This window comes from Pongo pygmaeus, chromosome 7 (assembly GCF_028885625.2).
Source record: "Pongo pygmaeus isolate AG05252 chromosome 7, NHGRI_mPonPyg2-v2.0_pri, whole genome shotgun sequence".
NCBI lineage: Eukaryota > Metazoa > Chordata > Mammalia > Primates > Hominidae > Pongo > Pongo pygmaeus.
Genome location: NC_072380.2, coordinates 72,734,566 through 72,757,490, shown reverse-complemented (window position 1 = coordinate 72,757,490; position 22,925 = coordinate 72,734,566). Strand labels below are relative to the sequence as shown.

At 40.8% G+C, this 22,925-nt stretch overlaps 1 protein-coding gene across 6 annotated transcripts in view; it reads right to left on the bottom strand.

The window, feature by feature from the left end:
* CHD7 (chromodomain helicase DNA binding protein 7) overlaps nucleotides 1–22,925 on the bottom strand; it is a 188,033-nt gene that overhangs the window by 87,721 nt on the left and 77,387 nt on the right. The gene's annotated exons all lie outside the window — the stretch shown is intronic.

Here is a 22,925-nt window from a genome sequence, read left to right as displayed (position 1 = left end):
TATACCATAAATTATGACATCCAACGAACATTTATATTTCAACAAAATACTTGAAAATATTAAATCTACATATGTCTCTCATTTCCTGCCTTTCTCATATGCTTCTTCTGGCATGTAACACTAACCGTAATATAAACGATCTACTATGTGCCAGGCATATATGCTTTACAGCGTGGTACCATTCAATCCTCACACCAGTCCTAAGCGTTAGGTGATTCTTCTAATTTTATAGTTGAAGACACCGCCACTCTAAGATGAAGTAACTTGCTCGAGGAGGTACAGATGTTAAGTGACAGAACTGAGACTGACATCAGAGCCAATAGCTCCAGAGTCCTCACTCCTCAGCACATGACCTATAGAAGAGGAGCAGGCAGGCGAGCCCAGGCCCACACCTCCAGAGCCTCGTGACTACTGTACACGCCAAGGCTTACTACGAGAAAAGGAGGAAGGTTAGAATCAAACATTAAAATACAGGTACTGTATTCCAATACACCTAATATTGATTGAGCAGCTATTTGATGCCATGCACCAAGCTAGGTTATGTTTGCTAGATGTGTTAATTCCCCTGAATCTCACAACAAAAAAGTGATAATTTACCCCCATCTTTCAGAAAGGAAAAGACCAAGAAAGTGGTGTGGCCACCCCAGGTCACACAGTTAGTGACGGAGCTAAGATTTGAATCTAGTTTCCTAACTCTAGTACTTTCTGATTCTGTCCACCTCTTCCTAACATCTACACAGCATCTTTCTGGGAAAAGCTCACAGGTTTCACTCAATTGCACTGGTGTAAAAGAAAGAGCCCAGAACTCTGAGTTAAGAGATTAAAATTCAAATCCAGGCCCTACCATCAGCTATTATCATCTGGGAAAAAATCACTTCACCCATCTGGGGTTAGTTTCTTTTTCTGCAAAATGAAGGTTTTGGGTTAGGTGATTGATAGGTGATTTCCAAAGTTTCTTCCAAAATCCTGTGGCATTAAAAAATCTTAAAATACTTATTGCCCTTTCCTGGTCATAGCTAAGGGAGAATGAGGCTGAAAAAAGAGTAACGATATACAGGAAACACAGAGGCAAGGTCAAAATTTGAAGAAGAATACACAGATGTAGATCTACATGAGCAGATTTCCATGCAGGGATAACACAACTAACTAAACAACTGCCAAAGTTACCCTCTGACCCTCTATCCTTTCCTCACAAATGCTCTTACACATCAACAGAGGCACTGTTCAAATTATCATTAACTAAGTATCAATGGGACCTGATTTAACTGTTTTATATTTAGTTTGCATAAGTTGAGTTAGTTTGTACATATTATTCCTTAATGTAATTAAAAAGGAAAAAGCCCTATCTTTTTTGCACAGGACACAGAGATCAAACTTATTTGGGACAAGCTATTTTTCAGGAAATGAAAGAAAAAGCTGTTTCTGGAAAGAGAGGAAAACAGGAAAGTCTAAACAATGATTAAAACTTAGAATGGAGAATTAATACCAGGTATGTTTACCTTTCTTTAATCTGCATGGCATTTGCTCCAGTAACAGAACACCAGCTTCTAATGAGAGATTCCCCAGCACACAGTAATGAATTAGAAAAAGCATAAAACATATAGCACAAAAAGATTTAAAGTTTACACACTTTAGCACACACATCATGTTAGATGCTCCTTTTAGTAATAAATGAAGCAATAAATTAGTAACTCAGTAAAAAATTTAATCTTGCATAAGGAGGAAAAAAGTGAAGATCAAATACAAAAAAGTATTAATTCTGTTTGATATACAGCAGAATTATGTTTTGGTACTATCTGAAATAGGGTGAAAAAGGTGCTCAGAAATATTACAGTGTTTACCAGACCCACATCTCCTTAAATCTTTTAGAGAAAAGCTGTTTTTGTAAACATTTAACAAAGAACAGATGGCCTGCCTTAATCATGTGGGGAAAAAAACCTGAAGCTCCCAGTAATACCCTGACAAAGTCTCCCAGGCCCAGCCATGTCCCCCCTCCACCCCCCACCCCACCAGATGCATGGTACAGTCTTCTCTATTGCTATTTAATTTTACAGCAGACATTTTCCCATCAATTCCCACTGCCTGACAGGTAATCAATGCCATTAACATCTGATATTACCATGTAGGGCATTCCTAAAACCTCTCATTTATTAGAGCAAACATGGAGAATGTTAGATACCAAAGGTATTTTTAAATAACATCCTGTCAAACTTTCTGCTTGACATATATTCTACTATAATTCCATATCGCACTTGGAACATTATGGAATATATAAAGACTGCCATGAACTTTTGGAACTTAAACAGCATAACTGATACTTCAACTATAAATAAAAACGATCTAAGGTGAGTGTGTTTTGTTGAAAACATTACCATAAGCTAAAGACAATTGTTCTTTTCCTTAACTCCATTGTTCACAACATATAAATTAGAAAAGACATACAACTAAATTATCGTATATAAAACAGCAGAATGGACAAGATGCAAATTTAACCAAAGGAGACCCGATGGGGAAAGTAAGAGCAATCCCTCTGCTTCTTTTAAGCAAATCCAACCCAAAATGCATAGAAGAATCATCAAAGAAAATGAAAAGATACGTAAAAAAGCAATTTTTTATTTATCTCAACGTGCTTTTCTTCCACAATTCATCAGCATTTTCTGGTTTAAAAAGCTACCTAATTTCATCATGTTTTGCCTTAATTACACTGCTGAAGCCTCAGCCTGTTAGCAATTTTGAGTACAGCATGAGCAAGTGATGCAATGTTAACAGTGTGTGCAATGCTTCCACATGTATGATCTCTGCAAAGCAACATTTTGTAATACAGGGCACCCAAGGATAAGCATTTTATTTACAGACAAACGTATTTATTTACATGTTTATTTACATACAAACAAGTCTAAAATCAGCACAATGCTTTATAGAAAAAGAAAAGACGGTACCAAGCGGACCAGAATAACATGGTACTTATGAAAACAAAAGCCTCCCCACAAATTAAGCTAAAGGGAGGCAATGAGGAGGAGGCACTTGTGCTCTCAGAGAAAATAAGATTCTGGTGAAGAAGAGGCAGGCCAATTAAGTCCCAAGTAACACAAATACAAGCTTTAAGAACACTAAACTATTGCTTAAATGGCTCATGAAAATACAAATATCAAGTAGTCATTTAAGATTGAAACGTACTATTTGGTATCTTAAAAATGGCTTTGGAGACACATTTTTATTATAGACATTCTTAACTTTTATTTTTTCCAGTATTCCCCAGGTTCTTGACCCCTGTACACTCTTCAAAAAAGGAATTCTGGTATGAAAACTGAAGCTCGATCTTCAGCCAGAAGAGTGTGCAACGATTCAAAAGAGCATTTAGCAAAGTTTCGGCAAGTCCTATTGAGATTGTAACAATGACACCGATAAAAAAGAAGATGCATTTGGTATCTAGTACCCAATTCATATATTTATTCAACAAATATTTTAGGCTCTAACAGTAAACAAGGCAGCCATAGTACCTGCTGGGAAAGAGTGCAGAGCACCCAACCCAGGCTGAGACCAGGCAGGCTTTCTAAAAACCGTCCCAGGCTGAGAGGGGGAGGCAGAGGAACCAGCTTGAAGAACAAATCCTGCCTGAGACTGGGTGGCTGCAGACATGCAAATACTTCACAAGCAAGCTTTTAAAATCTGCTTTGTAAGGGAGGAGATCAAGATGAGCGGATAGTAGTTTGAATGGTCAACTGGGATAATAAACTTTAATTATTTGATATAAAATAAAAAGCACAAAAATATTCTTAAGAGAATCAAGGACTGAAATATTTTCTGCTTGATTGAAATCAGTATTAATGAATTCGGGGCCCTGAGTTCAAGTCTTTGATATGCCAGTTAGTTTTATTCAGCGCATTCTTAACGATTTCCAGGAAAACATATTTATATTGAATGACTATATGAATTAATTGAGAGGGCAAAAAGTATAGAACAAGTTAAGGATATTCAAATGTGTCACATAAAAACAGGTCTCAGGTAACATGAGTTTAAAGAATTCTGTGATAGGCTTAAACGCAGTGGCTCACGCCTGTAATCCCAGCACTTTGGGAGGCCAAGGCAGGCAGATCAACTGAGGTCAGGAGTTGGAGACCAGCCTGGCCAACATAGTGAAACCCCGTCTGTACTAAAAAATACAAAAAATTAGCCAGGCTTGGTGGTATGCACCTGTAATCCCAGCTACTTGGAAGGCTGAGGCAGGAGAATTGCTTGAACCCGGGAGTTGAGGTTGCGGTGAGCCGAGATTGTGCCATTGCACTCCAGCCTAGGCGACAGAGCAAGACTCTGTTTCAAAAATAAAGAATTCTGTGCTAACCAAAATTCAGTTTTCTTCACTGCAGGACTTTCCAAGCCCTTAATACACTGAGGAAAGGAGGCACTGGAGACAGTACAGAGAGTGTCCTAAGGGTGTTTAGCCATGGCTTCCCTTCTTTCCATGAAGATCTTGAATTAAAATGTCCTTCAAAATATACTTTTGATTATACTGATATAGTGATAGCATGGCAAATTCATCACCTTCTCTATCACAGGGGTACGTAAGTGTATCTGTCCATCTGTCTTTCTCAAAACATTGATTATCAAATGTTTTAAAAGATAGCATATTACACTATGCACAAATATAACTATATAAAATGCACTGAAACAGCTCACTGAATTGGCTGAGTTTATTTTATTCTCAATTTAAGTTACTGGTAGGAATAAAGTAGTAAAATCATATAAGAATGACTTGTATAATTTTTGTTACATATACAGTCAAGATAATTACAAAGTAAAATAAAATGAACTTTGAAATAGCATAATGAAATAATTTCTTAGCATGTACCTCAGAATCATTAAATTTTATAAATAAAAATTTTAAATTACTGTTGAAATATCTAGCTGAAAAATTATCTGAAGGCATTTTTGAACCCTTGCCTTTCTGCTTGTGTTTTAAAGCTGTCCTTAGAACAGATTCACCATACGAACAAAATCTTAAATGGCTACAAATTAACATGAGCCACCTTTATGGCATCTAAATTATAAACACATTCTGAATTAGTAGCATCCGAAACAATGGAAATAATGAACCAAGCAGTCATGTTAGATTTAATGTTGAAAAGTTTCACATCAGAAACAGAATACTAAGCATGTTCTCCAAATTTAGGAGTGGAGTGATACCACAGGAACTGTCCAACAGCATTTACAACGTGTAAAACACTACACTGTGGTGTTTCTATAGTCAGATTGACTGGGATAACATAAGCAGTGAAACTCTGCCAATGCTAAACCCTTTTCTAAATGTCTGAGAAATTCTAACTGAAACAAGGCTCCCCCCAAGTGGAGGAGAGCAAGGTGTTTGCCCCCAGCTCCTTCACCCTCCGCCGTACCCACCACTGACTGCCCTTCCAGCCATCTCCCCTTTCCTGTCTGTTCTCCACCAACATGACTCTGACCAGTTGTCCACCCTTGGCTGGGTGCTGCCCTGCAGGCCCAGGGGTACCAGTGGGCGAGGGTCAGCTCTGCAAGCACAGAGCCATGCTGCTGGGCCAGCAAAGCTGCCCCAGCCTGGCCCTTCTAGGGCAATGGGAAGAGGGTGCTGAGCGGAGAGACAGCACCAAAGTACCAGTCCTAAAGCCATCCTGCAACACTGTACTGAATGACGTTTCCTTTAATCATCTGTTGTATAGTTACATGTGGCATGTGCTCTGCTAAGCATTTTACATACCTCTTGTCTTCAGTTCCTGTAATAACCCTATGAGGCTGGTGAGGTGAGTTATATTATTGCTGCTTTATAAATGATGGAACTGAAACCTTAAGATTAATTTACCCAAAGTTACACAGCTAGAAAATGGCAAAACTGGAATCCTAACATAGGAGCTACTGCTACAAAATCCACATACTTTACCAAGCCTCTTGTGAGAAGGTCTGGAATGTGACCAGGACCCCCAACAGTGGTATCCCCAGCCAGAGGGAGTGGCTGTGGAGTTCTCCAACCCTAGTTGTAGCCACAGCACAAGCCTAGGGAGTAGACTGCTGTCCTTCTCCAAAACCATAAAGGCCTTACTTCTATTTAAGATCCTAACCCTAATCTGCAGGTTAAGATGGCTAAAAAATTTAATACAAATTTGAGGGTTTTGCCTTCAAAGGGTCAGGGAAGAACTCTAGTTTAGTTCCGAACTAAAGCTGTAGAGAATCACTAACCTTTTACCCAAAGAGAAAAATGTAGGTAAGAACTGGCATTCTTATTGTGTTTTGCAGCCAACAAACATTATCCACTATGATTCTCAAAAATCACTCCACTAGCATAATTCAATGCAATCAATATCAAGGCCTAATTTGTCCCAGGGACTGAACCAATTCCTCAGGAACCACAAAAAAATTAGCCCGCTCCTTGCCCTGCCTTGAAAACTCTCCCCACCCCAAATCACCATCTACTATATTTCAAAGACTGTAACTTAGCCAGTTTTCTCCATCTTTGTCACAGATTCATTGCTACTTCCTAGGAAAAGTACCAGATGAAGTCACAGGCTTGCATTTAGGGGCCATATAGTTGAAACAGCCTGTTTATCTACACACACACCCTTAGGGCACAGAGTTGAACTAATGCTAAATTGAACATGCTTTTGATGTGTCTCTGTTGCTTCATAAATGCTTGCAAAAATTAGCTTGTTTATACGAGACTTGAATGATGTGCTAGTCTTCTAAAAAGGGTATGCCAGTATTTAGACTGTGTTCCTGATCTTACATCTCCTATCCCTGAAGTAATTTTGAGAGAAAAAAGAGGGCCAACAGAAACCACCACTTCTCTGGGCAGGGAAGAAACAAAAACCACCACAAATGCAACACAATGAAAAGTTTATTGCAGTAAGAGTGAGTAACTTCCTAGATCTCTCAGGCCACAAGCAGAGAGGTAGCCCCTGAGGCAGCAGGCCTGCCCACCTATTTTCTCTGCTGAACATTTTACATACCTCTTCTCTTGGATTCCTATAATAACCCTATGAGGTTGGTGAGGTAGGTGATATTGTTGCTGCTTTATAAATGACAGAATGGAAATGACAGAACAAGAGCAATAACCCAAGAAAAGGCAGGGTCTCCCATGTGAACATCATGGTGCCTCTGACTAATCATAAGCAAACCAAAATATGAGCCCATTAGAGGAATCTGAGACACAGTCATACTTTCACCCTCTTGTTCTAAATTCCTGAGCTCCTTAGGGCAGTAAATCGGCAAATGTTCTTCTACTGGACATTATTTTCTAGAAGTAAAAACGACAAAGACAGTATGTTCATGGGCCTTAACAAAGTAAATTTCATTCTCTCCCTTCGCTCTTTTCTTCACCACCTTGCATATTGCCCTTCCCTTAGTGGGCTCACCTTAGTAACTATACATGAATGAGAATCTATAGAACCTACTTCAGTGTCAAGGCATCTGTCTTGTTTATTTCAAGTTATCCCTAAGGTCCATAGTGTTCTCAAAGAGGTGTCTGGAAGTTTGAATTTGGCAGTGGACACCCATACCTGAAGCTACCCAGCTTACTAAGGATCAAACTTGGCAAAACAAAAGACAACAGCAGTGCTTCCCGGCTGGTCAAAACGCTTTGCATGTTTAATCTTTAAACTGGAAAGAAGAAATGCAGAATTTGGTTCTGGAAAAGCAATTTTTACCAAATTTGCATTTAAATTTCTACTACCTTAAAAGGGTCAATATTAAAAGTAACTTACTATGCTGTTCCTAAGAATTTTAAAAGTCAAACTTCAAACACTGTCAAAGGTGTGTCTGTAACACTGAACAATCCCAGGGGTTTGTGCAGAATTGGGAACAAAACAATTTTTGAAGGGAAAAAAAATCAATTTATAAGGAGCACAGTGATAAAGTTAATTTACACACTCTAGGCAAGTTCTCCAGGATTCAAAGATTGAGAGTCTGGTAAATTTAGTTTTCAATAATTGCTTAATGACAGACTACTCTTGTCCTATAAAAACTCACGTACATCTTGTGGGAAGGCAGAATTCCAAGATGGCCCCATTATCTCTATCTTCTGACTATGGAGGGACCTGTGACCCTCAAGCCAACAGAATACAGCGAAGGTAAAAGGATTTCATGTGTAATCAAGATTTCCAAATCAATTGGTTTGGAGTTACTTAAAGGGCAATTATTCTGGCTAGGTCTGACTGGGGAACACTTTTAAAGAGGGTGGGGACCCTTCTTGAGGGTGGGAACTCTACATTGCTGGGGAACCCAACATGGTGCAGAACTTCAGGCAGACTTCAGGAGCTGAAGGTGGCCCCAGGCAACAGCCAGCAATTACTGAAGCCCCCCGCCCAAGTCATATAGCATAGGAAATGAATTCTGTGGACAATCTAAATGAATCTGAACGTGGATTCCTCCCCAGTCAAGACTCCAGATGAGAACACAGTCCTAATGACTTCTGACTACAGCCTTGTGAGGCTTGAGTAGAGGACCCAGCTAAACCATGCCCAAACTCTGATCTATGGAAAGTGAGAGAGGAAATAGATATTGTTTTAAGCCATAAAGTTTGTGGTACAGAGTGAGTATCCCTAATCTAAAAATCTGAAATCCAAATGCTCTGAAATCTGAAACTTTCTGAGTACTGAAATACCACTCAAAGGATATGCTCAATGGAGCATTTTCAATCTCAGATATTCAAATTAGGGATGATCAACAAATAAGCATAATGCAAATATTCCAAAATCCGAAACAAATCTGAAATCCAAAGCACTTCTCAATCCAAGCATTTTGAATGAGAGATAGTCAACCTGTAAAGTGTCACATAACAATAAATAACTAATGTATACTTTAAAATCTTCTGCGACTCTCATCTGAAATTGCTTTTCTACCTAGGATTCCCCTTTCCTAGTGAGATATTTATCCTTTCACATAAAGACAGCACAGCAGGACTTCCTTTATTAAGCCTTTGTAAAGAGGCCACTGCTGTGATATCTCTGAGCACCTCTGTGCCCAGCACTGTTCCAGACAACCAATGAAGTTATCACCATTTTACAGATGGGGAAATGAAGGCATTCAAAGAGGTTAAGAAATTTGCTGCACATCACAAAAAGCTGGTTATAAGAAGAATCAAGATTCAAACCAGGCAACCTCTGGCAAAGCCCACATTCTCAACCATTATGCCTACTACCTAATCGTTGTAGCTCACACAATTCTGCTTAAGTTTCTCCAAAGAAGTGGAAGATGTAATGGCAAAGAGAACTCGGTGTAAGGTAAGAGCTGGGCAGAGGTAGGACCCATTCAGACAGGAAGAGTCCAGGTGAGATAAAGGGAGTGCCTATGATAAGCAAAAGAACATTTTAAAGAGCTAGAGTCTAACAAGTTAGATAGTTAACTACCACGTAAATCATCACAGGGAGATTAAAAAAGAAAAAAAAATTTAAAAACCTCTGCATTTTCAAGCAAAAAAATCTAAGCAGCTGTGTTATAAGCAATATTAAAGGTTCCTGATACTTACTTGGAAAGAAAGTTTGCTGCATATTACAAACAGTCAGTTTAACACTTAGGGGGGACTGTGTCCCCATGACTCCTTCCAGCTGGAACTACACACGAAACAGAAGACACCAAAGCAATTAAGTGTTTTATAAACACTGCTAAGGGGTCAAAAAGAGGGAGGTTCATTCACTAACTAATAACGCAATAATAAACAAACAGCACTGTTGTGCAAGTGAGAAAATTATTATAATTGAATCTACACAGCTGGGCAAGAATAGAAGCCTGGTTATGTATATCAGCTCACAAATGTTTTGTGTGAGTAGGTTTTAGTTTTAGAACTGTTCAGATTTGAGTCCCTTTTACAGTCAGATTTTCTCTCTTATCTGAATACAATCCCACAATTACAACTGCAGAACAGAATAACTTAATAAACTGTCCCACCAATTATCTGCTAATTTATTTTCACAACAGAGAAAGCAATGTGTATGTACGCAGTGGTTAGGCAGTTAAGCTTTCCTGAGATGTACTCATTTTAGAACTCTTCTAGAGTCACTGCACCTTGTTTGCGTAGCACAATATGAATAATGAATGGCTGTGACATGCTCAAATACTGGAAGGAAAAGCCCAGAAAGAACTAGCTTTTCACGTCTTAACATTTAGTTTCCAGTGTGTTCTTGGAGTTTCCTTCACACTTTGGTATTTTCCCCTTTGCAGGGCTTTATTTTTGTCTACAAGTATACACCAAAATACAGCCAGAGAAACATCTCCAATTACCACACTTAAACAGATGTGTCGAATAGGGACAGAAGAGTGGTTCAAGTATTTCCTTGAATCACTGAAGTCACAGTATTAGAATCACAGAAACACTATTCTCTTTCAAGAAAGAGACTAGTAAAAATTCACCATCGTTCCGTCAATTAAATGTAGTTAAAAGGCAAACCAAAACAAAATAAGTTTCATCTTGGAAGACATTCTAGTTAGATATTGCCTTTACTACTACATGGAATTTTTTTCTTAATTAAATGACTAAACCTGAACAAATTCGTAATCTATGTCATGTTCCCATCTGCATAAAACCTAACTAACTTCAAACTCAAATGGTTGATTAGCTAACTATAAGGGCAGAGGTACACATGTATCTTCAATAGGCACACATTTTACATCAATGATATCTATTTTTATGAGATAAAAGTACTAAAGCCTTAATGGTGGCAATTAAAACAGCCAAGAGTTTGAGTAGCTCGATGGCTGAGTCACAGACCTTTTACCTATAATGGGATCCATTATATCCCTGAACCCAGTTTGAGGGAGTAAAAGGGGAACACATTTTTAAATATGGTTATAAAACAGCAGTACCCTCTGAACTGAGCTGTTTCAGTTTAAACGGCTGTGTGATTTAGCCTGGCCTTAGCGTCAACATCTATTCAGCAGCCTTAGTTAGAGTTCTTAAACACGAGTTTATTTGGAAATACTTGAACGCTTTGAAAAATGCTACAGAGATGCTATTACAAAAGGATTTATATTTGAGGTTTGTTTCTATTTCAACTTGTTTATATCAAAGATTCATCCCTACTTTGAAAACATATTACTTTAGATGACTTATGACAGAATATCTTCATTTCAGCATAAAATACAAATACTTAATCTTCTGATATTCTCATTTAAAATACAATTTGGAGTGATGAATAAGAATGTACTTAGTCACATAAGATGGGGTGTTTTCGCAGTATTTATGTATGAATGATTGCAAACAAAGGAGTGCAGGTTTTTTTTTCATGGTAGCTGAACGTTATTATTCAAAATTATTTGAATAAGCTCTGTAGCACCAAAATGTAATAGTCGTCTGATATCTAGTCACCAAGAGCCTAAAGATTTTCTCTTCAGTTTCTACTATAGCGAATTCAGAAATGTAAATAGCAATTACTTGAGGAGCAATCTCACAGGTTTTTGAATCTGTCACCACCCCCACAATCCCCAGGGACAGCTGGCAAACAGGAAACAACATGCAGAACGAATTTATCTCAATGAGGAAGGACCAAACTAATACAAGTTGAAGGACAGGGTCCGAGCGGCGCTGGCCCAGATGGCCCTAACAGTGGGCAGCCCATGGTATTGCAGGGCTGCAGCCACCCCATCCAAGTACATCAGCCACTGCCTGTGAGTGGCTCCTTTTAGAGAAGTTGTTAGAAGGAAGGATAGTAAAACTTGAAGGATTTAATATTAGGTTTGGTTTCCGACCATAATAATCAAATGGGAAAACAACTCAAGATGCCTCAACTTCCTCATCTAGAATGGAATTGGATGAACTGATCTCTATAAAGTCTCTTCTAACTCTCAGACCATCTGGGGGTCTCTGCTCTGGTCCTGCTTCAATGATAACTATCTCCACACTTCGAAAATGAAAATGGGGTAAGGAATGAAGTATTTGTAAGGGGGGTGGGGGAAGTAAAAATGATTTCAGAAGGGAGTATTAAGGAAGTTTCTCAGATACACACAGAAAAATAAAATTGATCTGAAAAACTATGAAACGCCAGAATAAAATAAAATATACTAGAATTACAAATCTAAACTAAACCTTCAAATACAATTTACTTTTCCCATAAAAACTTTCAGAACAACATACCTATAATACACCATCTCATTTCAGATACCTAACTAACATCTGTGAGGTTTTCTCGCAGTACCTTTAGTCTATGCTGAATATATGTCATAAAACAATAATTATTAGGCAGTTCACCATGCACAGAATAATTATGCTTAAGTCTAAAAACTTTATTCATGTTTGTGAACCTCTGAAGTCCTAGATCCACAGCAAATAAACCACGAAGAGAGAGGGGAGAAGAAAGGGAAAGCAGAAAGGACAAGAACCAGCAGTCACTCAGAGTGAGTCCCAGCACCGTGAGGAGTCCCGCACAGAGCTGCTGGGCAGGGAGACAGCATTGACTTCAGGGAGTTAAGGACAGGAAGCCTCTGGGGACCCAAATTCTTCCCAGCACAGCTGAGCATGTGGCTCCAACAGCACAGATATCCACCACCAGAGTGCCATGAGCTTCGGCAGCCACTGAGCACCAGCCAAGGCAAGCTCTGCACTGGCTTTCAGTCACTCTAACACAGAACACCCTTGTAGCAACATTCTTTCAAACAGTCATTTAAAACAAGTCTGCCTCAAGGACTAATTTAAATAGCTATCTCCTTCAAAGTGATCTACCAACCTACTTTTGAATTTGCCTCCTACCTGACCTTCCTTCCCGCTGCACATCCTTCTACCTCACCTTCTTCACTTCTTCAAGCATCTACTGAGCCTCTCAACACATCTTCCTCCAGCACTGCTCCTCTTTAGAGCAGAATCCTTGAAAGAGCAATATTTGCTGTTTTCACTTCCTCTCCTCCCATTCATTCTTGAATTTGCTCTGACTGCACACTAATATTCCACAAAAGTTGCTCTCACCAAGGTGCCCTCCAAGGCTCTCCTTTCTCATCCCACCTGACCTATCAGCAGCACCTGTCACAGCTGCTCACTCCTTGCTTCTTCGCATGATATGCAGGACAGCCCTCTCTCCTCCTATCTTCCAGGCTCTTCCTGGTTCTCATCAACTTCTTGACCTATAATTTCTGGGGCGCTCCAGGCCTCCGAGTTTGGATCTCAACTCTATCTGTGCTTTTTTTCTCTCCCAGCGAGAGAATCTACCTATTGCTTTAAACACTACCTATATGTCAATGATTCTTAAAGTCCTTTCTCCAATCCACACCACTTCCTTCAACTCTAGACTTCTCTATCCAGCTGTCTAGTCCATATACCCATGCAGATATCCCAGCAGGCATCTCAAATTTAATGCATTCCAAAACAGGTTCTTGATTTCTCCACAAATTGTTACTGCACCAGTAGCAGAAGCCAAAAACTTGAGTCACCCTTGACCCTTCACTTAGTCTTACATTTGAATCACCTCTAATCCATTCTGTAAATCACGCTGCCTCCACCTTCAACGTAGACAAAGGACACACTCCTTGTGGCCTCTCCTCCCTGCTATCCTTGTTCAGGTGACATCAGACCCTGCCTGGACTACAGCAGTCAGCTCTCCACCTGACCTCCTGTTGCTAGCCCTACCCTCTACCCTGGTTAATCTGCTACACAGTCTGAGCAATTCTTTCAAAATGCAAATCAGATCGTATCACGTTTCTCTTAAAGATCTCCAGTACCTTCCCATCTCCCTCACAGGAAAATCTAAAGTCCTCACCTCACCATGGCCTGCAAGGCCCTCAATCATATGGACCTCTGCCACCTCCCTAACACTTCTATAGTTCTCCCCCTTTCTCTCACTCCAGCCACATCAATTCCTTACCAGCAGACAACAAGCTACATATCCTTCTACCTCAGGGCCTTTGCACAGGCTGTCTCTGCCCTCAGAGTTCTTGCCAAAATATCTCCATGGCCACCCTTGCTTCCTTCAGGAGGGCAATGGCAGCAACAGATTAAAGCAAAAGTGACAAAGTGTTAGCAACTGTTAGTTCTAGGTGAATGATAAGCAGGTGTGCACTGCATTATTCATTTAACTTTTCTGTGGATTTGAAGTATTTCAAAAACCAAAGTTGGGGAAACCCTTTGCTACTACACCATTACTCTCTGTTATATCTTGTCACTGACCATTCTTCCCTCATCTGTCCTTTCCTGACTTGGTTCCACTATGTTCTCCCTTAAGTCTGGGTGGTCAACAGGATTCCATGTCTGCATGGCACAGTCAGATGCTTATTTCCACCTGAGACTGGATGTTTCCTCCTGGCATCTCAAGATCAGCTTGCCAAAAATCAGAATCACCTTCCTCTGCCAACCACCCATTTCCCCAGCTTGGTTAATGTCACTGTGATACACAGTCACCCAACCCAGAGAAAAACCTTGTTTCTTCCCCACCCTCACTGGCCATGTCCACCTGGCCCTGCGAATCTTCCCAGTGGCCGTTTCCTCCACCTGTGCTTCTCTAGTCCAGGCCCGAACCAGGCCCGAACCAAAGGGCTTCTTCGTGTGTCTTCCTCCTGCTAGTCTCATCTTCGTCAGCGAATCTTCTGATTTTAGCAAGATCATTCTAAAATGTAAAGCGCCCATGCTTCTGTACAACTGACTGGTGATTCCCTGTGAACCACACTGAAAGCTGAAACCTTCAGCACCACTGGTGCGGGGCTGTCCCCGGCCCTCCTGGCCCATGTCCTCCTCTCCACCACACACGCTGCGCCCTACCAAGCTCAGCAGCAGCAGCCGCACAAAGGCACTTTGCTCTTTCCCAATTTAGTGCTTGTGGATTTATCATTCCTCCTGCCTAGAATGTCCTTTCCCACTCTCTTCTCCAAGTTAATTCCTACTCAACCTTCAAAATTCAGTTTAAACATAACCTCTTCCCAAGGCCTTCCCCAATCTCTCCAGGTGGAGTCAAGTGCTCCCACAAGGCCAAGTAACATACATTATGTTGTTTGACTATTATTAGGTCCTCTGGACTGTGAGGGGCTGAAGGACAGCAGCATGTTATACTCTTGTCATTTATATATACATACGTGTGTGTGTGTATGCATGTATATAAATACACATGTGTGCATGCGTGCATGCATATGTGTGTGTGGGGTGTGTGTATGCACTTATATAAATACACATGTGTGTGGGTGCATGCGTGTGCATATGTGTGTGGGGGGGGGGTGTGTGTGTGTATGCATATCCCCAACATCTAATGCAGGGACTGACACATACCGGAGGCCTATTGTCTGCGGATGGAATATCAAAGTCCCACGACACCTTCAAATGTTAATGTGGATGTCACATCTCCACAGTCTGGGTACTGCAGCTGCTCATGTGCTCTCTGCTCTTGAAAAGGGCACTCATGCTGCCTCGTGCATTTACACCTTAAAGCTGCTGCACCTCCAGAGCGCTCAACACAGTGCCTTGAACCTTTTGTAGAACTAACAAATGCACACATAAATGAAAGCACATTTTGAAGACTGTTTCAAGGCAATATTGCAACATTTGCTGTTCTATGAAAGCTACATGTTCTGTACTATGTCTGCATAAGTTTCTCCTTCATCACCCCTTTCACCTGGCTCAAGCTTCACCTTCCTTCCTGGCCCTGCATTTCTTCTCCCATACAAGTCTGCATTTATCTCTTTGTTACAGTTACATCACTACGTGGTAACTGCGATTTTTAAAGCGGAGAATAGCTTATGTCTATACCTTCAGGACCTCATATAGCATCCAGCACATTGTAAATGCCCAACAGTGTTGACTGGTGAATGAATGAACGAATGAATGAATGGCTCAATAGACGGATGAGCTTCTTACTTCATCTTTGAATATTCTAAATAAGAGTCAACAAGCAACAAATATTCCCTTTCTGCCATGAACTAATTGCAATCCCTCATCTCATTCCCAGAGATACTGCCCAACAAAAGCACTGCTAGAAAGAGACCCAGAAAAAGTTCTCAGAATTTGATATCAAAAATAAAAAGGTACAGACATTTTCCAGTAACAGTTGAACTACCTCAATCTTACTTCTTTTTAATTCAAAATGGCTTGTGATTTCATTGTACATAATTTTTAAATAAACTTTAAAATCTGAATGGCTCATGAACTGTGAAATATTTCTGTCAGGCCAGGCATGGTGGCTCACGCCTGTAATCCCAGCACTTTGGGAGGCCAAGGCGGGCAGATCACGAGGTCAGGAGATAGAGACCATCCTGGCTAACATGGTGAAACCCCGTCTCTACTAAAAATACAAAAAAAATTATCCGGATATGGTGGCAGGCGCCTGTAGTCCCAGCTACTCGGGAGGCTGAGGCGGGAGAATGGGGTGAACCCGGGAGGCAGAGCTGGCAGTGAGCCGAGATCGCGCCACTGCACTCCAGCCTGGGCGACAGAACGAGACTCTGTCTCAAAAAGAAAGAAAGAAATATTTCAGTCACTTCAGATGAAGGTTAAGGTTATGTCTGTGAAGTCAGACCCAAGTATGCTTCTCTTTTCCTCTCTGACCACAGCCCACTGACTGGTGGGGGTGGGAGGTGATTATCTATCTTCCACTGAAGCCCAGGAAGACAGCCCTCAAGCCAGAGAAAGGATGGGTGCAGTGACAGGATGTCCAAGTGAGTGGTGGGTCAGCTCAGGAGGGGAAGGGACAGGCCAGGGAGTCTTATGCTGGGCTTAAAGAGCTTCTGCTCCTCTTCCCAGGCTTCAAGATCATAAACTCTTTACTAAGCTCCATATCCACAAGGTCCAATGTCTCAACAAAATCTCAAACTCTAAAACTTAACTCATCTTACTTCCTGCCCTTTTATCCCTGAAAAATATTAAAGAAATAAACCTTGTGTTGTTTTCCTAAATTCTTCCATCAACTGGGAGGTCACCACTCATCTAGTAAGCAAGAGACATGGCAGTCGTCCTGTAAAGTTCTACTCCCCTGACCGCTCCCCACCCACACTGCCACTGTCTTAATTCAAAACCCATTACCTCTCAACTGTCTTCTACCAAGCCATGCTGTCTGACATGGCAGCCACCAGCCATGTGCGGCTACTGAGTACCTGGAATGTGGCCAATCCAAACTGAGATGTGCTATAAGTACAAAAGCACCAGATCTCAAAAGACTTAGCACAAAAACAATGTAAAATATCTCATCAGTATTTCTCTATTAAATATGATTTGTTGAAATGGTTAAATATTACATGTTGAAACAATCTTTTAGATATATCTTGCATTAAATGAAATATGTCACAGTTAATTTTGCTTGTTTCTTTTTGCTCTTTAACATGGTGACTAGATAATTTTATGTGGCACATATGGCCACACCCTGCTCCCCCACTGGACCGACCTGCCCAGCATGACTCCCATTTCTTTGCTGGCCTCACCTCTGCAGTCCCATCTTCTCCCACCTCCCCCTGCCGCCCCGCCACCGACCCTTGGGGCCTCTGTGCTACTGTCATGTGATCCTTGGTCCTGGCTAGCTTCCAGCCATCAGGTATAGCTCAGCCCTGAAGACATGTCCTCCAGCAAGAGGCCTCTGAATGCCACTGTCTCCCCACCCTGCAAGATCCCTCTGTGCTCCCACTCCTCTGTCCTAACATATTACACATTCAACGAGCACCTATAGAATGTATGTGCCCACACACTGAAGCTACGACAGAGAAAATGAGGGACAGGAACCCTGATCTCACTCAACTCAGAGTACCGTGGGGGTAACAGAGTATACTAGCAAAAACAGAGTCCTAGGAGCAGCAAAAACAGTAATAATGTGGCATCAATAGCAGTAATAATTTACAGACAATTTACTATGTACCAAGCACAATTCTAAGCACAGTACATGTATTATCTCAGTCTTTCTAACAACACGGTTAAATAGGTCCAAGTATGATTCCCATGTTCGAGGTGAGAAAACTGAGGCACAGAGAAGCTATGTAATTCACCCCAGGCCACACAGCTCACTAAGTGACAGAGTTGGGACTCTAGGGCCATGCTCTTCAACACTGTGCTGTGCTGCCTTCCAAAGTGCGCAGAGGAGCAATAATCATAACAGAGACAGCAAGACTGGTGTGGAGGAGCAGCCCAGACCCCACATTCAGCAGTGTCAGCAGAGGCTTTGCAGACATAGGATTTCTAAACTAGGGGTGAGTGTTATGTACCAGAAGCTCAGAGGTGAAAAGGTTGTGAAGAACTAAAATCAGTTCACTGTGGCTGGAGCAGTAGTTAGAGGAAGATGGGGCTTTTGTTTATTTGTGCTTTAAGAAGGACTTTACTGAGAGGACTTACACAGACAGGGCATGCTAAGGGCCCATGAAGAGATGACACAGACTAAGACCCAAGAGTCTGGTGAAAGACTGATTAAAAACGTGGGGCAGAGACCCCCATCTCGTGGCAATTGGAAAGAAAGTAAAGAGAATACAACAGTGCTCATATCAGATCCTGACCAGCCCAACCAGAACCTCAGCATCTCTTACCAAGGGGAAGCCCAAGTGGGCCCAGTTCTGTAGAAGAAATTATCAGGTAGCTGTTCTATACTGATACTGGCCAAGGGCTCCTGAAGATCCTACTTTACCCAACTTAGATGTACATCTAAATTTTAAGAAAATTTCTGATTAATTAATTAATCTATTTATTAACAGGAAGGGCAGGGTCTGGTAGCAGTCCAAAAAACATTCACTTAGCCATTTAGCCAACAAGTTCTAGAAAATACATGCATTATGGAAATCCTTCTACCAAAAAGACCTCTGCTGTGTGGCAAAGATATAGGGAAGCCTGGATGAACATCCTAGATAAACCTCAGAAACATAAACCCCCTTTGCTCCCACTCTATTCGCACCAAACATGGTCTGATTATGAATTTGAGTTCCCATGTACCCTGAGAGCAGAAAAAGGCAATGGTGGAAATGGAAATATTTTTAAGGTCTATAAAGTACTAACTGGCCTCCACCGTCTTCATATACCAGCTCCTAGGACCATCTTATGAAGTCAATCCCAAAGTGCCTCATCAACTCTGAGTGTATGTATATTTCAGATTTCCAAAGCTGAAAACCTCTGTGAAGCCTTGTCTAACCCAAAACTGAACAGTCTACCTCTGCCCTGAATTAAACTTGTACTCATTCTCACCAACATTACTACACAGCAATCCAAATGCATGCTTACCACTCAGTGGGAGCCACAGCTGAGCCTCTTGGCAGCAAGAAAAAGATAGCATTTAACATTATATTCTCAGCATGTATCACATACTAGGCAGTCACTAAACATCCGATGAATGGATGGATGAATGAATGAATGAATGACCTCACTAAGACCCAGCCGTCCTCCAAGACTCACCTACCTAGCTGTGCTCCGCTCTCAACAACCTTATTTTTCACACTCCAGCTTAAACTCATTATTTAACACATGATTTTCACTAAGAGAATTTTTAAATCCCATACTAGAGACATGAGTAAGAAGAGGCTTGCATGGTGGGTTCTACTTCCCTGGGACAGCAGTCTAGGCATGACTGACAGGGGGCTTACCTCTGCAGAGCAACAGGAATACCTCTTGATTACCCAGTACCAGGCCTCAATTTAAAGTGAGTTGTTTACCATAAACGCTCTCTCACCAGAAGGTGAGAGTGAGAGAGACTGAGAGAGAGAGGGAGAGAGGGAGGGAGAGGGAGAGGGAGAGGGAGAGAGGGAGAGGGAGAGAGAGAGAGGGAGGCAGAGAGAGAGAGAAAGGGAGAAGGAGATGGAGAGGGAGAGGGAGAGAAGCAAACAGCATCAGAAACAATACGTTTGCTCAAGAGCAAAAACCAATCCATTCGCTGCCTTCTCTCACAGGCTATCCGACTCATTCCTGCTCAAGACATGACCTGGCAGTGGTGGCCAGCACCCCAGCTGCACTTTACCTTCCCACTCCCAAACACAGTTAGATTTTTTTTCTAGATAAAAATGGGTTTTCAATTTTGTAAGAAAAAGTTACTGTTTGGAACTTCCCTTTAAACCAGCAGCGTTCAAAGTGTGTTCTGTGGACCCTCGGGGGTCCCTGAGACTCTTTCAGGACATCCACAAAATCAGCACTTTTTCATAATATACTAAGACATCACTGCCCTTTTCACTGTGTTGACATTTACATCAGTGGTGCAAGTACAATCAAGGCAGTGACAGAAAAATACACTGGTAATTGTTATTCTTGCCATGGCCACCAACTCACATTAAGAAAAAAAGTAAGCCAACTCATTTAAGGATGTCCTTGACAAAACAGTAAAACTTGGTATTTGTTATTCCTGCCCCTTTTTAATCTTTTCTGTAAGGAAACTGGAAGCGCACATGAAGGATATCTGCTGCTCGCCAAAGCACCAACGAAGGCTATCACCAAGAAGAGCACTCGGGCAACTGCCTAGAATTGCGAGTTGAATGGTCCACCCTTTTTGTTTTTTTAAGGAATATTGTTTTTACTTGAAAGCCCAACTGAAAGACAAGCCACAGATATTCAGACTCAAGTATTTGGCAGTAATTCTCTTGAAATAAAGTGAGCCAATCACTTCAACGAAAGTAACTCATGGTGTTTATTTACAATAATAAAATATGAGCTCTCAAACAAAAGTGAGAATTTTGAAAACACCCATGAGCTCAACAACTTCTCAATCTTTAAAGACTTTTCTGAGAAGTCAGTGGTAATATCAACAAACATGATTTTAAAAAAATATTGTAGACTGGGCGCAGTGGCTCATCCCTGTAATCCCAGCACTTAGGAAGGTCAAGGGGTGTGGATCAGTTGAGCTCAGGAGTTTGAGACCAGCCTGGGCAACATGGTGAAACCCCATCTCCACAAAAGATACAAAAAAATTAGCCAGGTGGGTAGTCCCAACTACTAAGGAGGCTGACGTAGGAGGATTGCTTGAGCCTGGGAGGTAGAGGACGCAGTGAGCCGAGATCATGCCACTGCACTCCAGCCTGGGCGACAGAGTGAGACCACCTCAAAAAAAAAAATGTATACAAAAATCAGAAGATTGGCATAATTCAATGAACCAATAAGGGGGTTATTATTATTTTTAAATGAATAAATGTATTTTTAAAATTTCCTAGTTTTCATTTCTGATATGGTAAATAACAATAGATAAAACCAGAATAAACAAAAGCTCTTTGGGGGGGGGGGTCTCAATATTTAAGAGCATCAGGATTTCAAAACCAAAACATTTGAGAACTATTACTTTAAATAAAACAATTATAAACAGACAAGCAGTTACCTGAACATATTTATCTCACGTATTAAATAATCTGGATGAATGCCCCCACCTGCCTCAGTAGCAGGAAAGTTAAGTGTTCTTTCTTATACTAATCATGCCTCATTTTATTATCTAGAATAGTTCTGGTATCTAAGTATCAAACCAGAATGGCTCAAAATACATTCTATCAGAACTAACACTGTCATCTTTGGTATCTATTCTCTAAAAGTCCCCCTTTCCACCTTCCTTTTTACAATCACTTCTCTTTACCAAAATGGCCTTCACTCATCCCAAATATTATTACAGTGTGTTGCCCTGGAGAATAAAAACCTCTGGGACACCAACCTCTTTAGGAAGAGTCACTTGGCAGCAAAGCAGAGAGTTAATAAATATCAAGAGGGCAGTCCTTCATTTCATCCAGGTGACAAATGCCTGTTTAGTGAGATAATTGTCATGAAGACAAACACATTTTACTGCATGTATTCCAACTGAAAAAGAGAATTTTTGAAACAATTCTCTTAGGAGCCAAAAATTTTGAAGACTACTTCTCTACCAATTATGATTCTAGAATTGCACTGTCCAATAGTAGTCAGTAGCCAAATATGGCTGTTTAAGTTGGTTAAAATTAAATAAAATTTAAAATTCAGTTCCTCTGTCATACTATCCCCATTTCAAGTGCTTCCTAACCACAAGGGCCTATAGGCTACCATACTGGACACCAAAAAGAAGACTTCTATCATCCCAGAAAATTCCATCTATGGAATCTTGATTTAATAAAGGGCTGGATTTCCTACAGTCATTTTTTAAGGCCCCAATCCCAGCAGAACGTGGGAAATTTCCATCCAGGTGAGGACAAATGTTAGAGACTCAGTATAGAATATTTATCCTACGATCCTCCTTTCTGGTTTTCAAAGAATGGAGCTCTTCTCTCCAGCAATAAGATATAAAATTAGTACTTTAGACCCTTTTTAAAAATCAAGTTGAGATTCATGTAACATAAAATTAAGCATTTTAAAGTGAGCACTTCAATGGCATTTAATATATTTGCTTAGACTTGATGACCTAAACGATTTGACAAATTATTTTCTATCAAGGTCCTACCCATGACCTAATTAATAAACCAAAAATCTAGTGGATATTATCTAAGATATGCAATGCACTCACCCCATCCATTTTAAATGTGTGTGTGTGCGCGCGCGCATATGTGTGTGTATGTTTAAAAGAGACAGTCTCACTATGTTGCCCAGGCTGGAGTGCAGTGGCTATTCACAGGCGCAATTATGGCACACTGTAACCTCCTCAAACTCCTGGGCTCAAGCAATCCTCCTGCCTCAGCCCCCAGATAGCTGGGCTACAGGTGCACACCACCGTGCCTGGCCTTAAACATTTTATATGAAGCATTTGTGACAGGGACTTTTTTGGGATTAACAACTTTCTAAAATATCACTTATACCATAAAACAAGATGCTATACTTGCATTAGTTAAAACAATATGCTCTGTTTAACAATTGGCTGATACCCGGCAAAAATTTATTCCAAAAAATAATGAAGTGACTTATGTCAGCATTTACCATGTATAGATGACTATATCCTATCACTACATCACAAGGCCAAAGACACGAGATACCCATGGTTTCAGGGCCACCTATTAAGAGGTGAGAGAGAATAAAAGTGGAATCACAAAGCTTACATTGGCTACATATGCAACAAAAAACTCTCCTTTCTATTTTTAATTGTGCTCTACATCTTATTTTCTGATACTTG